Consider the following 6,190-nt stretch of genomic DNA (forward strand, 5'->3'; position numbering starts at 1 on the left):
ACAAACTTTAAATAACCCAAACATTCTAAATGATTTTAAAGTAAATGCGATGTATTATTAGTGTTATATAGTCTATGCATATGTGCTCATGTGTTTGTACACTTTTCTCTATTTATAGGGCATCAAAATTTCTCAAATATGAGGTATAATATAATCAAGACAAGACTTGGGAACAACATAGTATACACAATAATCACAGTTATTATTTTGACAAACATTTATGCCACACATGCAGACGCACAAGTTTACAACCCTTCCTATGTATTGACATTATTCTGCAAGTATGCTTACAAAACAATATAAGAGAGATCAGAATATCCTAGTATTCTTATGGTTAAAACCAAAACCTTTCTTGTATTTCCTGAATGAAATGACAGATTAATGTTATTGATGAAATGGATATGTCCTGGCTTCCTTGAGACACAGGCTGTTAGTAAAAAAGCAATTAAGAAAATAATAAAGAAATGAAACAGCAATTCCTCTTCCTTTTTCCTTTCTTCTGTACTGTGTCATAGCAAAAGTAATATAATAGCAACTAATAATAGGAAACCTCCCAGACTTTGTAACTGGATCTTTCATTTTTCCCACAGCAACTGTGAACTAAGAATTTATTCACAGAGCAGCTGTAGTTTGTTTCCAGTAACCCTTATCAGTGTCTCTTTGTGGAGTCTTAAAGAGAGCCGTGTACATATTTAGGCATATTGGCTAAACTAGTGCCTTTTAAAACATCTGCAGGTCTGTTGTTGCCAATTCTTTTATCATCTACTATCAAAATAACTTTTCTTAGATGGTATAAAGTGGTAGAAGCCACTGAACTCAAAGCTCAAAACCTGACTTCTGGTTATAGCTTCAATTTTTCCTTAAACATGACTTGCTAACACACACCAGACTTTGTAAATCTCAATGTCACCATAGGTAAGAAAAATGAAAGGGATCTTTGCATTTTATATTTTAGAGCATTGGTATATGTGAAAGAGCTTTGAAAATTATAAACCAGTGTAACTCACCATGTCATTATATAGATATGACTAAGTTATTCTTGAATGTGGAATTTCCATTTGCTTGACAAATGTCATTCTATTATATACATGATAGTTAAAAGCATCTTATTTTCCATTTATTTCCCAGCCCAGTTTTCAACTTTTCTTTTAAAAAGGTAATGTCAATTAAGATATATTCCCAAAGGAAATAGTTCTTTAGAAAATACTTTAGTATATCAATGTACATAATAATATGAAGAAATGCAGTTATAAAAATAAAATATACAATAAATACACAGCTACCATATTCTTGGCATATATTTGTACATGAAGAAATAAACTTCAAAGTCAGGCAGGATGGCTCACGCCTGCAATCCCAGCACTTTGGGAGGCTGAAGTGGGTGGATCACTTGAGCCCAGGAGTTCAACACCAGCCAGGGCAACATAGTAAAACCCCATTTCTATAAAAAAATAGACAAAACTTAGCTGGGCATTGTGGTGCCTGCCCGCAGTCCTCGCTACTTGGGAGGCTGAGGTGAGAGGATCACTTGAATCCCAGAGGTGGAGGCTGCAGTGAGCTGTCAATGCACTACTGCACTATAGTCTGGGTGACAGAGCAATACACTGTCAAAAAAGAAGAGAAAAGAAAAAAGGAAAGAGAAAAAAAAAGGAAAGGAAAGAAAAGAGAAGGAAGGAAAGAAGGAAGGAAGGAAAAAGAAAGAAAGAAAGAGAGAAAAAAAGAAAGAAAGAAAGAAAGAAAAGAAAGAACTTTGTGATATGATTAGAGGACTAAGTCTCGAAGATTAGAAGCCTGGGTTTTAAAAAATTCAAAAACCAAGAATCAGTAGCAGTAGTTGAGAAAGTAACACTTAGTGACAAGTAGTTTTGCAATCAGTATGGAAACACTATTTGGTAAAAATGCAGATGTATTTGACCTTCAAATAATAGATATGTCAATGTTAAAATTGCATGTTTTGAAAGAAAACCCAAGTCAAATAGTCAATATAAATTATAGATTATATTTCTCAGATAATTATAAATTATAAAATTTCTGAGTACATTCTTCCCAAGGTGTGTGATTTGGGGATTTTGTCTTCACTCATTTTCATTAAGGAGACTGGTTTCCCATTTGTTTTCTCTTTTCTTTGTTTTCAAGCTGTAATACTGTAGAGTAAACCCTAGCCAGGTGCTTGTCCTGCCTTACCTCATCCCCTCTTTCTAACAGACAACCCGTGTAACTTCCTCACCAGGGAAATAGGAGATACAGTTCCTGAGGTTAAATCATTTACTCAAGTTCACACAAGAGTGGTAAAGCCAATGTGTGGACCTATAATTTCCTACAATATGCTACCTCTCTAGGTAGTATAATTAAATTTCAAAGAGAAACGTCAGAAGAAATTCCATATTCAACACTAAGGTTCTCATCTCTTTTATTTTCTACCATATTATTACATAGAAGTTATTTAATTTAAAAGTCTGATTTTAAGGTAACATTTATACTATTAACCCTCTTCCTTGAAGTGGTACATTTGCAAGTAATTAACAAATACTTTTTGAGCAAGCACTTGTTTAGGTGCCAGGAACTCAATTTTTTGTTAATTTAAATATAGAGACTTGATATCATTTATTGGGGTGAAAGGTAGATTAAAACACCTTCTCATCCACTTTCATAAATTCATTACAGTTAACAGAGGGAGCCTATAAAAATACTAGGACATAGGGACTCGTTACATTTTAACAAAATTCTAAGAACATGCATGTCTTTCCCCAGGCATTTAACTTCCCCTCCCTCCTCCTATTTTTTCGTATCTTAAAGTAAGATCTAAATTAAACATTTAGAAATTCCCAAATTATGTTGCTGTTGATAAAAGGCCACTGCATGTGAAATCAACCTTTTCTGTGATACATTATATATCAGAGAGTCAGCTATTACTTGTTTGTGCCTTTAAGGAAGTTAAGACCAACTTGCCTGTCATTTTAAATTTGATTTCCAAAGAGCAGTGTGCCAGAAATTTGGCTTAAACAGACCAACAAAGCGTGGCTTCTAGGTGTTCCTGATGGGCAGGCATTTTTCAATTAACTTTCTGGGGATTGTTTTATTTAATTACAAGGACAGTTTACCATATGAACTACTCACTGATTGAATTTCTAAACTCAAGTCTGCTGAATAAAGCCGAATGAGTCATCAATACAAATTCAGATGCCAAGACCTTTGTGACAGGTACATACCCTAAGCCATATATTTCTGCATTTTGAAGTTTTAAAACACAGACATCCTTCCTCTAATGTTATCTTTTTTCCTATACTGGCCTGGAGAGTAAGAGATCTCAGCTGTGTCATCTTGAGCAAAGTATCTGACTCTCTAGATACCACTTTAGTTTCCTTATTTGTGAATTGAAAAATTCAATGAACGCAAGTTGAGACACATTCTACAAAATAACTGATTTGTATTCTGCCAAATTGTCAGGTCATGAAAGAAAAGAAAAAGTGAAGATCTTTGCAGATAAAAAGAGACTAATGAGGTATAACAACTAAATGCAATAAAAAATGGTGAAATTTAAGTAAGATGTGCAATTCAGATAGTAATATCATACTGGTGTTAATTTTCTGTTCTTGATAACTATACTATGGTTATATAATTGTTAACATTATGGGAAGGGGGCAGGGAGTATAAGGGAATATTTAGTACTATTTTTACTCCTTTCCTATAATTAGCTCACAATAAAAGTTTAATAAACAAATAAAAGTTAGAAGAGAGGAGGAGCCAACAAATAGCATAAGTATAGAACTGTTTTTGTACACATGGGCATCAGACAGATAGTAATAGTAATATCTTGTATAATTTTAATATAAGGAGCACTGAAAGAGGAAAAAAAATAAGCCCTAAATAAATGCTGATGTTGTCATCTTACTTTGGAACCCCCTTAATGCGGTGACTCCTTTAAGTGGGCATGTCCGTTTCATACAGAGTTGGAGTTGTTACAATTGATATGGGTTCATGTGACACAAGCGTTTTTTTAAGCAGGGCAACTCCCACAACTGCTCAATGTGGACCTCATCTCCTTGTATTTGGATAGATATGCTTTGCTGCATGGATTGCTGCAAAACTGCTGAAAAGACTCCCATACAAGGAGAATGCCTGGCACTACTCCTCCTCCGTTGGAAAGCTCTGGTTTCTCTCTTGTATCCTGGGAAGAGTGCTGCCAAGTACTCCATAGACCTCTTCTTATTTCCTTAACTTGCTGTGTATACTTTGAAGCATTTGTGTGTCAGTTTATTTTATTCCCCCCTGCCTAATAATCATAATAACAATAATAGAGGTACGTATTGAGTTCTTATTGGTCCAAGTATGATTCTAGAGTGTTTATATGCATTAACACATTTAAATATTCAATATCATTTTCATTCATTTTACCAATGAGTAAACTGAAATATACAGTTAAGTAACTTAACCAAGGTGACCTACCTTTTCAGTGTTGGAGTCTGGATTAAAAAGAAGGTAGCCTGGCTTGTACTGTCCAGCCTTTAGAAATACTACCATATTCATCTGCTGAATTCCAGCTCAACTTTCCTTCTTTCCTATACCAGCTCAAACCAACTTCTAACCCCTTGTGTTTCCAAGATACTTTTAAAATACTTCCATTTCAGCTATTCTGCCATGTTTTGTACTATGATCATTTATCTACAGGTCTTTCTAAAAACCATTAGCCTCTTGGGACTAGGAATTTTTCTGGTCAATGTCAAATTACTCTTTGTTTGCTGTTGTCTCCAAAGTTACTATTTCCAACCCAGCCTCCCATTTTGAGTTCCAGACTAACATGGTTAGCTACTTATTGGACCTGTCTACTTTGTGTCTCCCAGGCATCTCAAACACAGGATGTCCAAAATTGGATTTATCATTTTTCTTCCCTGTTCTTTAAGCCTCATCCTCCTAGTTTCCTCTCATAAGAAATCACAGCAGTATTAACTTGGCTGGCCAAGTCAGATACCTGAAAGTAATCTTGGATGCTCATCTCACTTCTGGAATCCCAAGTTCAACTACCACTTCCAGCCTTTCATTCTCTCTCAAACTTAACCACATACCTATACCTCAATATGTTTCCATACCGCACCCCCCCCCACCACCAATCATGTCAGTTTTATTCATTTGGTAACCGCTCCTTTTGAAGCTCTTTGTGCAGAATACAATTGTTTAGTTAATATTGAAAATGGTGCAAACTTGGATGTAAGCCAGCAAATACTAATAGCTAAGCAAATAGATATATGATTTCCTCAACTTGTACCAAAGAAAGTAATAAAATAACATTTTATTGAAAGAAATTCAGATGAAGAAGATAAAATAATTACAGCAGAAGTTGTCTTCCACTTTGTATATCATACAAGGTTTTAAGCTCACATGACTGAATTTGAATTGTGCTACAAGTATCTTTTAATGCAAAACTGTAAGTCAATTTTCTAGTGCTATAGGACAAAATCTACTGCCATAATAAAAATTAGAATAACTCTTTTTACTGTTACAGAGACTACCACAGCTCAAATGTTTTAATTTTTTTTTATGGCATAGCCACGAATGCAAGTAATCACAGTTTAGGGGAAAAATTCCTTTACTCGTATTATAATTTTCTCATAAAAGACTTGCTTACAAGGCTGTTGTAACATGCCTTCCAGATGAGTCTTCAGAAATAACTGGAAATTGTTGCAGAGACTCTCAGATTGAGTTAGTAGTCATAAAAATTATACTTATTTTGTGGAGGTAATACAAATATAAATTTGGTGGATATTTGCATAAAGGTGTGATATTTATTCAAAGTTAAACCAAAGTATAAATGGGACTATGAACAGTGTTGGCTCTTCTGCCATATTCTACATGATGCTGCTCAAACAGCATCTGATATCAGCAAAGTAAAGTAATTGTCAGTAAAGAAATTGTCAAGAAATTATTCTATTTCAGCATTTATTCTGTTCAGACTCAACTAATAAAGAATTTTTGTAATTTTGTTGGCATTTATTATTTTTCAGTTCTCTCACATTTTAAAATTCATTGACTTATGCAGTTGAGAGAATTCTTAGTTGATTTAAAGCACTGAAATCATACTTTAATTCTAAAGAAAAGGTCTCACAAATTCTTGCTGACTTTTAAAATAACCCATTGAGGAAAGACTACTTATTTCTTGCTCATAGCATTCCATATCTTTTGGCAATAGGATTAT

General features: G+C 34.2%; 1 protein-coding gene across 1 annotated transcript in view; it reads left to right on the top strand.

Moving 5' to 3' along the window:
• Positions 1–6,190, top strand: part of SCN9A (sodium voltage-gated channel alpha subunit 9) — a 187,827-nt gene that overhangs the window by 40,722 nt on the left and 140,915 nt on the right. The window lies entirely within an intron of this gene.

Source organism: Macaca thibetana, chromosome 12 (assembly GCF_024542745.1).
Source record: "Macaca thibetana thibetana isolate TM-01 chromosome 12, ASM2454274v1, whole genome shotgun sequence".
Classification (NCBI taxonomy): domain Eukaryota; kingdom Metazoa; phylum Chordata; class Mammalia; order Primates; family Cercopithecidae; genus Macaca; species Macaca thibetana.